The sequence below is a fragment of the Podarcis filfolensis genome (assembly GCF_964270895.1).
Source record: "Podarcis filfolensis genome assembly, chromosome: 8".
Classification (NCBI taxonomy): domain Eukaryota; kingdom Metazoa; phylum Chordata; class Lepidosauria; order Squamata; family Lacertidae; genus Podarcis; species Podarcis filfolensis.
Window position 1 is genome coordinate 37,261,651 of NC_139611.1, and position 12,107 is coordinate 37,273,757.

General features: G+C 41.7%; 1 long non-coding RNA gene across 1 annotated transcript; it reads left to right on the forward strand.

Moving 5' to 3' along the window:
• Positions 1–7,698: 7,698 nt before the first annotated feature.
• LOC310768278 lies at positions 7,699–10,083 on the forward strand. The gene is made up of 3 exons (XR_014551254.1): positions 7,699–8,292; positions 9,533–9,646; positions 9,862–10,083. It is a non-coding gene; the product is annotated as an uncharacterized lncRNA (long non-coding RNA).
• The last annotated feature ends 2,024 nt before the right edge of the window (positions 10,084–12,107 follow it).

The following is a 12,107-nucleotide window of genomic DNA, read 5'->3' on the forward strand; positions in this document are numbered from 1 at the left end:
GCCTCTTAAAATGGTTGAATATGGAAGATGTAACAGAAGTAGACAAAAAGCTTGACTAAACAACCTTCCTCTCACAGCCAAAGAAACCCACCTCATCACCTCTGCACTGTTCCTGCCTCCAATAACTGATTTTTAGATGCTCCCCAAATTCAACCTCATTTATCATACTTGGCTCACTTCCTAAGACTGCATTAGGGATTGTCTCTAAAATTAATGAGAGAGGAATTCTGCATCAAAGTGCATCTTTCCTTTTCTCTTTTAACTGTTATTGCCCTGATGAGCTGAGTAATTAGACTATCCCCTTAATCAGTGCTTCCTTCTTCGCTTGAAAATCGCCCAGGTCTTATCACTTAAAGACAAATAAGTTATTGAGAACTAGTTTTCTCAAAGTCAGCCAGGGCTCTTTTAAAGTCCAAGGAAGCTCCTTACCATTTAGTCGCATTGGACAGGCTTGGCGCCAACACTTGGTAACCCTGGGTGCTGGGCTTACAGCCAACTTGCCTGATGTCTGCTCTGGGCCTAAGTCAACTCGCCTGCTACACTTCCCCTAAACGCAGCAATGGACAGCTGTGACCCTCTTGAATTTCAAATTTCCCACATTCCCTACAGCGGACCTCTGGAGACAACACTGTTGCCAGTAAGTTCATAGCAAGATTGGGGTGGTCAATGCTGTTCAGGGTCTGCTGCTGTCAGAGGGACCTTTTGAATCACACTGTGATTTGACCTGGAGCCAGCCTTGACATCTGATATTCATTTCCATAATGCATATAATGAATTAAAATGGGAGACCTCAGTATGTACACCCCCTTATTTTAAGAGTGTCTTTGTGTGAAGGGGTGTTACTGTAGGCTGGATGAGGCTAGCATTCAGACAGGCACAACTGCAAACCTACTTGAAGAAAACCCTGCTCTTGAATGCCAATGCTTCTTCAAAGTAACACAATGGCACCTTATGTGCCATTTTGGTCAGAGCTGGTGTTTGGTTTTTGTGCACAATTGTAGGGAATAGTGCTGAACTTTGTGACTGGCCAGTTTTGAATAAAAATGTGGGAATGCTCCCCTCTGATGGTTCTTCTCTAGTGTAATCTGGCTCAGACTGAAGCCCTACCTCTGATACATGGTGGCAACAGCAGCAGCAGCATCAAGGAAGGGTCTGAACAGGAGGTGGTGGTGGCAGAGCTAGAAGCAGAGGAGCAGGACACAGTCTTGTCACTGAGAACCAGGCTCCATCTCTATTGGTGGGATGAGACACATCTACATGAAGAGCATGTGTGCACACTCAGAAGTCCCATAGAGCAAGAACGTCTCATGTGTGAGCTCACCCTGCCTCATCTTTAAAAGTTTGGTGGGATGGGTGTTCCAACTGTTGGGAAATTTTCATACAGTAGTTTGGATCTGAACCTCTTGTCTTCCTCATGTATCTTGGTCTTGTGACTTTTGGACCTTGTGCTTGCTCCTGAGCCTGTACTGCCATCAGCCCGAATAAATATCTCTTTCTTACTCTCAAGCAAAAACCGCTGTCATCATCTTTGGGGAAGGGAATGTGGTACACAGAGACTAAAAGGGAAACAGCATTTTTGAAGGACTGCAGTAGTACTTATACCTCTGCTTCAGACCCACAGACTCCATCTGCATTAGGAGGAAGAGACCGTTCAAAATTGCCTTAGGACAATGACTTTCTTTAGCTGCTGTGAATAAAGATGTCCACTGGAACCCATCCAGTAGGTACCAAGTGGCAGAAGGCAACGCTGCCATCTGCTGGATCCACCGCTAGCTATTGAGACAGCTTTAAGATTCCTGCTGTGGGGCAGGGAGGGCAGAGTGTGAAACATTTGACATGGCCAAAATGTGAATAGAGAAATGAAATCTGCCTTTTGTTTTCAAAGTCTCTGCAAAGTAGGTTTGTCAGTGATGTGTATCATTTTATAAGGGGCTATTTTTCTAAGCTTTCTCTTGTCATTCTTTTAGAGTAGTAAGGGAAGGTAATTGTGACATTTATTACTAAAGGAAGGGGTGAAATATGTACTAGTGAGAAATAGTACTGGAATGAATTAGCTGCTATGTTTTACTCATTAAAAGCACAGATAATGTAGGATATTTTGGAGCCACTAGTGACATAAAATAACCAGTTACAGATAGGTAGCCGTGTTGGTCTGCCATAGTCAAAACAAAAAAAAAATTTTTTTCCTTCCAGTAGCACCTTAAAGACCAACTAAGTTAGTTCTTGGTATGAGCTTTCGTGTGCATGCACACTTCTTCAGATACACTGAAGAAAAATATAAAATAACCAGCTTGCCTGAACTAAAGATATGAAAACTAGCCTTACTCTTGAAATAATAATGATGATGGATATGTGTGAAACTGTGCCTTTATTTTTGAGGATATTACCACCTGCTTGCATGTTCCATGTTTAGGACATTGATTCACTTGCAGAATTACACAATTTTTGCATTATAGAACTGATTCAAGACCTCTACTTTCCAGAAACTTTTGAAGTTTTGGCAAGCTTATTTTGTATCCCCCTCCAACCCTGTCTTAAGTTATTTTGTGTACTGTTTGAATAACCATTTGTAGCTGCTTCTATTATGTGTTTGCAAATTGTCTTGACACACATGTAACAAGGGCCATTCATTAAAAAATACAGTGTACAGTAGTCACCTCACACATGCATTTAACTTTCACAAATTCAACAATACACTGTTTACCTCCCTCCTATTACCTTCTGCCTTCTTCTTCACCACTTGCCTGCTGGTCGCAGCCAAGGGAGCCGGGTGTCACTCAGCATACTATAAACAGTCAGAGTTGTATCCATTGCTCCACCCACATGGCCCCCAGAGGGAAGATAGTCCTTCAGTTGCAAAGTGTCTGCACCCCCAGTGTAGGCTGGTGCCCAGTGGGACTAGGTGGAAGGTAGGGAAGCCAACAGTAGGTGGCACCAAAGCCAACAGCTGATGGAGCCAGAGCCAGTGGCTCCATTTCTGGCTTTGTCCCCATACTCCTCCTTGCTGAATTCTACAAGTACAATACAGAGGCTAAGGAGGAAGAGGCTGATAGCCAGGTCCACCCCCTGGACTGACTATGTAGGGTCAGCCAAGGGAAGACTGAAACAGTGAGGCAGTGCCTCATTTTCCCTGTTCTTCTCCCCTGCTCTGGAGCTCCCTTGCTTTGTCCAGTTCTGAGTGACGAGCTTGGCCACAATTACCTACTGGTCATCCTCATCACCTAGTATAAGGGGAGCTCTATGGGCTACAAGCACAGTGGTTGGATTGTTGTTTCCATTCTTCATAGCCACAAAGTAAACTGCTCTCAACAACTTTAGTCTTCTATAGCTACACGTCATATGATAGTGGTCACCGCAGTGTCCTCTGGCATTGAACTCCATCTGTTTTCTGCAAAGAAGTCCTTCGTTTTGAATTGCTTTTGATCGGCACCTTTCTGTCTGCAGAAATGTGTGTGTGTTTATTTTATTTTACTTTTTAAAAAACCTGTGTTTGGCAACTCCAATGAACAAGACTTTTTCTTTTCTAAAGGTACATTATGGAGCCTTGCAGCCTATAATCACACGAATCCAAAAACATGAGAAGACGATCAGTTTATACTTAAATCTGGTCAGTGTTTTATTTTATGTGGTTGTACCCTGACTATTTTTTGACTTGTTTGTATCATACTAGATGAGCGTTTCTGTCCAATAATATTTCATTTCAGCCCAACCAGTTATTTAAACCAAGTAATGTGCTGTTTTTGCTATTGAATTGAGGGACTAGCACCACCATTATGGTTAGTTGTTCTGTGGATTTTTGGTACCCACCCATTTATTTTGGTTTGTCCTAATTTATATTTATCTAGGGATGACAAGATGAACTTGGAAGCAAAGACCATGTTTAAAGTTGCATTCCAGCTCACAGGATATAAATCATTATGGGCTTCAAGTTCCTCCAACCTTTACTAAGCTTTTCTTGCCTAAAGACTGAAAATGGTGTGTGTGTGTTAACTGTCAACCTTTTTTTGTTTCAACTGTCTTTTGGGCTTCCACAGAAACCTGTTTATTCAGCATTCATCCAGATTGATCTTGGGGCGCATTCAGATGTGGGGAATATTACATTAGTTTCCCCATCTTTAACTCTAGCACTTTTGCCCCATTTTCTAATGTTCCTTTCACACTGCAGGGTCTGTAATGCTATGGAACTGTGGCTACATGACCAATATACCAACAGGTCATGCTAAATTTCATTCACACAAATGTATGACACTTCAACAGACATCACTGGATGGTGTTTGCACATCTTCCCATCAACCATTCATTCATCCCACATTTATTAGGATATTTCCCTGTCACTTTCTTAACAGCAAGTAAAAAGTTTTAAAAATCATTTTAAAATAAAAAGTGGATTGGTTGTGACAGAATGCTTTAAAACGGGCTTCCTCAAACTCGGCCCTCTAGATGTTTTGAGATTACAATTCCCATCATCCCTGACCATTGGTCATGCTAGATAGGGATCATGGGAGTTGTAGGCCAAAAACATCTGGAGGGCCAAATTTCAGTAGACAGCTTCTGGCCTCTGAAATGAGAGGAAAACAAACTATTGAATAGTAAACCCAGAAAATGGTCCTGCAGCAAACTGTGTGTGTGTGTGTGTGTGTGTGTGTGTGTGTGTGTAAGGGAGGCCCTAAGGGAGTCACCGTTTATATGGAAAATAGTGGGGTACTGCTAGGGGGCGGGGATTTGAATCAGTTCACAATTAAAGGCGAAGCTACCAAATTTGCATGTTCCCAAAAAATGCACAAACCATAAAACAGCCATCCTTCAGAATTTTCACTTGTTCTAATTTTGCAATATAGTTCTCCAGCCATGTAATGTTTCCTCACTCCAGTAATGTGTATAGAAATGCACATGCCAGCCTAACATGTACATACAGATGCTACCTAACATGTATGTACAGATGTACACACAGAAGATAACATGCAAAAAATGCATTGTATGAAGGAAAACTGCCTTGCAAAAAAATAAGTGCTTATTAGGATAAATTTGCACAAAAATGCTGACACACTTTTGTGATAATTTTTAAGAAAAAATTATTTGCAAATTGCAGAAAGGTGGAGAAATAAATCTAAAATTGGGGAGGAAATGATAAACAGGGAGAACTGAAAAAGACAGACTTTGAGGTTATGCCAGGTGAACCAGCTTTATTTGACCTACAAGAGAAGAAGACTTAAGGAAGATAAAATGTCTTCCTTTCCAAAGGGAGAGTTGCACTTTATGATTTCATTTGCCATAGGAATAATATAGTGTGGCCTATTTTATTTTTTCTTGAGAGCAAATGTTACGGAAAGCTGCTTTAAGTTCTAAATTTGATATCAGAGTGCTCTTTTGGAGTTGCTATAATTTCAGATAAAATGTCTTCCCACAGGGCAAGAGATAATTTTTCATAAGCTTTTTTAAAAAACCAATAAAGTAGTAATCTGCAGTATTTTATTATTTAAAACTCCAGGCCTTTTGGGACATGGTTAAGTAAGTTTGTGTGTGATACATGTGTCACACACACACACACACACACACACACACATAATCTCACTTCTCATATATTGTGTGAGTATGAGTACAGCGGTCTTTGATATAGTTTTCTTTTCCCTTCTCCAAATGCTTTCTACAACATCTAGTGGAACACACATCTACCTCTAAGTGGTAGTGCTCCCAGTAGAGTTTTTTAGCCGGTAGGAAAAATGATTAGGGGTGATAATGTTAAATACTCCTTCTGTATCTGCTGGCCCAGTACGATAACCTTAGGGTTACAATGCATGTCTGACAAATGCGATTCCATTGTCACTTGCGCCTTATGGCAATTTAGGAGGCTTATTCATCATTTTACAACAGACTTTTGTCAGGGATTTTGCTTACTTGCCCTTAACTGGGGTACAGTAGTTGTAGGTTTATCTCTGGGACTCCAGCCATAATAACCAATAACAAAGTGCTTAAGCTCTGAGCTTGCGAGAAATGGGCTTGCGTTATACTCCAACTGCACTTTCACTCTCCACTGATAAGACAATGTGTCTTTGAGCGAAGGAGGGATTTGCTCAAACTGATCCTGTCGCTGTGCCATACATGAGTCCATGTCAGATATTGAAGCTGAAAATGGGAGGTTTAAACTATTCAACGCCACCTGCCATTTCGAGCAGAGTGTTACCAGTTAGCATGGAAATTTCTAAACTTGCTTTTTAAAAAATGAAATATCACACACACACACACACAAACATGTTATCATAGACTTCTTTAAAAAGTCGGCTCATTTATGGGGAAAGAACATGGAAATGACAAGATGGAGTTCTTTTATTTATTCGTTAAAAATAAAACACATGCACTGATTGCCATGGACGATAATGGCTCTCAGTGACTCCTAGCCACGAAGTCCCCTGTCAGAGACACTATGTTTCTGAATACAAGTTATTGAGAACCGCAAGTGGGGAGAGCACTGTTGTGCTCAGTTTCTGCTTTATGGGCTTGCCATGGGCATTTGGTTGTCCACAGCAAGAACAGAATGCTGGACTAGATTAAATGGGGGACTCTCCTCTCTTACAGTAGGATATCTGGTCACCCTTATGGCAAACTGGAGAGGAGCAGGAAGGAGAGGAGAGGAGAGGAGAGGAGAGGAAGGCTGTCAGCAAGAACCAGGCAGAAAACAGGGACAACGGAGGAAGCGGGAGAGATCTGTGGAAACTTGAGTGCTTGGCCAAGGAGCCACATGCTCATATCCTTGGTGAAGAGCAGAGGTCGCAGGTCATGGGTGGGGAGACATTTGCAGTTTGATGGCCACATATCCCTCTGGGTGATCTTCTGAGGGTCACATATATTTAATGTTTCCTTAAGAATATGTTAAATTATTCTAGGTAAATGGCTTGCAATTTTTAAAATTAAGCTGTATATAAATCTTGTTCAATAAAGGAAGGAAAAGCTCACATTTCCAAATAAATGACTTAAAGTTAATAGTGATGCCTTGGGAAGCTGTTGCTTGCCTCAGTGGGATCCATAAGAGTCATGCTGACATTTATGAACATGCTATGGCTGTACCTTAGTTTTACAAGGAACAACAAGCAAGCATTTTTAATACATTTCCTTTATGTTATCAAACTCTCTACCTCTTATGAAGACATCTTTTTGAGCAGGTTTTCCCTGACCCATAAGATTGGACCTTGTTTCACGTTTGGTAATCCCCTGAAATTTTCTTTTATGTATTTTTACATGGTTTTATTTGACTGATTTGTTGGTTTTAAACTGTATTTTGGTTTTAATGGAATTTTTTTGCTTTTATATTGTAAACTGCATAGATAGATAGATAGATAGATAGATAGATAGATAGATAGATAGATCCTTCTACGTTGATTCATATGCCTTCTGGATCCCTAAGTATTATTTAGAAAGCAGTACCCACTCAGAGTTGCAGTGGTGGTGAGATTATGCTGTTCCTGTTCTAATAAGCCAGAGAATGTGAAGTAGCTCTCACCATATTGTTTTCACCATATCAGTCTGCAGTGAAGAAGGGAAGCAGATGTATGCAGAGACAGACAACACAGATGAATGACTCCCTCAACCCCCACTCAAGGGCATTGTGTGCTCAGAGTTTAGAGCTTTAGAACCCGGCAGATTCAGAGCACGAGGGGTCAGCGCTTGAGAAGTGTGATGCAGAGAACAAAACACAAAGACCGGGCTGCTCCCCCCACCCCAGTTTTGAGAACATTAGTTATCCTCCCCAATCCTTTGAAGCTTTCCCGTTCAGGGAGATCTTTTCAATATGTTTCTCCCCAATAATGATTTCTTTAAGCCATTTTAATCAGGTTTTCAATCAGAAAAGGTCATCCCTTGCTGGCATATGATGTTGGCCAGGCAGTGTGTTTTTTGCTTTTCTGTTTCTTGGGAACATCATATTTTATTTTATTTTATTTTAATTTTTAAAAAAATGTCAAGTGCTTTATATTATAATTGATGAGGAACGGGTTTTTATTTTATTTGCCATTCTTCTATTAGATAGAGAGGGAGGAGAGAGTTCAAGATGGCGGTGACAGCTACATATTGATAGGATCTTTGGAAGGGGGTGGGCAACCCTTTTTAGCCCAAGCACTGCATTCCCTTATGTACAACTTTCTGAGGGCAACATGTTGGTAATGGGAGGTGCCAAAAGGTACAAAGGTACCATTTTTGCCTTTCTCCAGTAGGGTAGTTTCTGCACATACTCACACACCCTCCTCTAACATCTATCCAGACAAGCAAGAGACATGACCAGAACTCAAAGATGCATTCCAGGTAGGCAAAGATTCTGAGAGTGGTGGAGAAACCAATAGGACCCTCTCTTCTGATGTGAACACGCAAGGTGGCCTGTAAAGGAGGTGGTAGATAGATGGATAGATTGATAGAATCATAGAGTTGGAAGGGACCCTGAGGATCATCTAGTCCAGGCTTCCTCAACCTTGGCCCTCCAGATGTTTTGAGTACAATTCCCATCATCCCTGACAACTGGTCCTGCTAACTAGGGATCATGGGAGTTGTAGGCCAAAAACATTTGGAGGGCCGAGTTTGAGGAAGCCTGATCTTGTCCAACTCCCTGCAATGCAGGAATATGCAGCTGCCTCTTATGGAGATCAAACCTGCAACCTTAGCATTGTCAGCACCTTGCTCTAACCAGCTCAGGTATTTGAGTTGTGAGTCTATGGAATAAAGTACATTTCCTGACATACATTCAGCTTTATGCAGAGGGAATTCAGTTGCAACCAAGAGTGGTTTGTTGCATAACCAGTTATTTTATTTTTTATTGCATTGCATTGCATTGCATCCTATTGCGGGGGGGGGGGGGGAGTGGGGGTTATGTTGCAACTCAGTTGCCTTCCCCTTGTGGCAGACTTAGCTGTAGTCTCCAAGAGAGATACATTCCAATGTATGTGGCAATGCAACTCTGAAGTAGACCTGATCCCCTGCTATCCTGCCCTTCCCTTTTATAATTAAAATGACTCAGATGAGGTCCTTATTGGCAAGTCACTGGCATTGTTTGAACATTAATGGAATAATAACTCCCTCAGTGCATATTTATTTCCTGTTATTAAAATGTATGCATTTGATTCTGGGATGTTTGTAAGCGGGAGCAGCTCTGTAAACTGCAGTTGGCTCAAAAAAGGGGCCTGGCATCACCATCACACTCTCTAATTACCCATCTCTATAAGTGATGAAGCTTATGGCCTCCCCAGTGACCTTAATGCTCCCTCTCTCTGTCTCTCCGGTAATTTAAGATTGACTCGCCGCATTGAGGTTGCGGTTTAAGCCCCCATCTTGTCAGGGAAGGAAGGGGAAGATTTTGCAATTGCTCTGGCTTTTAATGTTTTTGTTTAGTCTGTTACCCCTCCTAATGGAGCTTGGTTTATTTATCTGACTAGCTAACAAACTACCAAAAAACAATGGATATAGGGCTATATAGTGTTGTGGTTCCTTGGAATTCTTTGGAATAGAATAAAACTCATTTGGAGCCACATGGCTGTCCCCTTTTGTTTTTGAGGCCAACCCCTGATCAAAGATTGACTACTGCAGTGCATTGTGTATGGGGCTTCCTTTGGAGACTGCTCAGAAACTGGAAAGTGAGTTCTAAAAACACAGCTGCAAGGAAATTCAGGTAGCTGGCTGTGACACCCCCCTGCCCTGTCCACCCCATTCAGGCCATGTAAGTGGCAGCTGTGCCTGTCAGGAGGGCAGCTCTGCGATACCCCCACACTGACCACTCATGGCTACTGCAGAGATAACACTGGCTTGCCACTTTACTGAGAACTAGGCCATACTTACTGAAGAACAATTTAATTAACTTTTGTCTCCTTTCTTCTGTGCTGCCAGGAATCTGGACTTGAGCTCTTGAACTGCCACATGAAGTCACTGACATACAGTTAAGGCAGTACACCCGGATATGAGAGAGAACAGGAGTGTAGAGCTGTGCTTGAATGGCTTCCTTGACCAAACAAAAAACAACCAGCCCTCCGTTCTCCCCAGTTTACTAGTTCTAATTAGCAACATCAATAAGCAATCAACAGCCTGTTCTGTCTCTAGGGATTTCTGTGTTGCAAGGGGAGAAACGATAATTTTGAGATCTGTATTAAGGAAACAAATGAATTTAAAAACAAATATTATTGATTAACAGAATGCACCCTTTTATAGATGTATGACAGTGTGTGTCAGGAAGCCTCTTCGAGTGCCTGCACATGCATTGCCTAAGCATGCATGCTGTCCAAAGCCATCACCAAGTCTCATTAGCCGCAAACTCCCGCAGATTCTCTTCGCTATAGAACCCTTATTTGCAGTGTCCTTATACCTTAACTTGCAAGCCCCTTGATTTTGAGACACAAAGAACAAAGTTGGGTAGTTTTCTTTCTGTCTTTAAGCAAAAAAACACTTTCTCGCAAAAGCATTAATGGAGAAGCCAAGCCTGGATTATTTCTTAAATTCATGCAGATGAGGACATGTTCTTCTCCTTGTTGACAAGCGATGTCCCAACCTCCTGCTCCCCCTCCCCCCCATTCCCCATGGTATGTGTGAACTTCCCTGCCTAACTGACTGTTTCAACCAAAGCTGTGTAATTGCCAAACTATCATGCACACAAACGGCAGGGGAGCGGAGAAGTTCAGTCAGGACCCCCCGTTGTTTGTGTTTGCTGCGAAACATTCCATGTAAAAATAATGACTTTGGCTTTTGGGCTTGCTTCTTCCCCAAACTCAATCTTTTTCTTATTTTTTAGGACAAAAAAAGCTCCCACCAGTTGCTTGATGTACTTTACACTTCAGTACTGTGTGAAAATTCGGCATAGCCATTGACACTGAGGCCACATTCACACTGTCTGTTTAAAAAATGATTATACTACTTTAAACAGTCGTGACCTCCCCCAAAGAATTATGGGAGCTGTTTTTTGTTAAGGGTGCTGAAAGTTGTTTGGAGGCCCCTACTCCCCCTCACAGGGCTACAATTCTCAGAGTGGTTTAACAACCAATCTCTTATTACGGGGAACTCTCAAAATTGTAGCTCTGTGAGGGGAATAGAGATCGCCTAATAACTCCCAGCATCCTTAACAAACTATAGTTCCCAGGATTCTTTGGAGGAAGCCATGACTGTTTAAAGCAGTATGGTACTGCTTTAAGTGTATGGTGCAGACAGGGCCTAAGAAACATTCTCAGTAAGCAACGTATATCACACCAATAAATCAACTAAGATCCAAACCAAGATAAAAATTAATGAAAATGGATATTGCATGTAAATGGTGGAAAGGAACATGAAACTTGACAATCCTATATATTTTCAAAGGAATATAGCCTTCCTCTGAAGACGAATTGATTCTTAAAGCACCTGAGAACTGTAGTTCTATGAAGGAAATGGGGGTCTTCTAACTACTCTCACCTTCTTTAACAAATTATATTTCTTGGTGGGGAACCAAGACTTATAAAGCTGCACCATAGTGTTTTAAATGTATGGTGTGAATGTGGCCATTGTTTGGTCAAAAGTTAGGGAGATTCATTTTTCTTCCCCTGGGAGAGAGAGAAACAAATTCTAATAGAATACATTTAGACTTCTCTATTCATTCCATTTTAATGGATATTTTAATTAGGCAATCACACAAGCAGAAATATGGCTGTGGATTATGCTGAGACCTTAAGCATTCAAGATCCCAATTTGCATTATTTTATTACAGCTGGAATGTATTGACTAAACACTTAAATGGAAGGGGGCAGGTGAGGACCAGTTGTGAGGCCAGCTCATATAGTAGGGCTTGGAATTGGATCAGTGGTGGCTGGTTTCCAATGGAACTGGTAGGGTGGAGGCCAACAGCAGGTGGAGCCAGAGCCAGTGACAAGGACAATTACCAACTAGCTTTAAACAAGAAAGCAGGCAGATGGGTTATGACTGTGAGTACACTGAGGTTGGTGGGAGAGTGTTCCATTTGCCCTAACAGAGTGGCCTTTATGGGTTTAGACTATTATCCCCAAACCTGGTGATTAGCTCATGTTATACTAATTCAGCACCATTTCATCCCCAACAATGTCACTGGGATCATTACACAGTCTGGTTCCTCCTCCATGATGAGTCCAACCTATAGT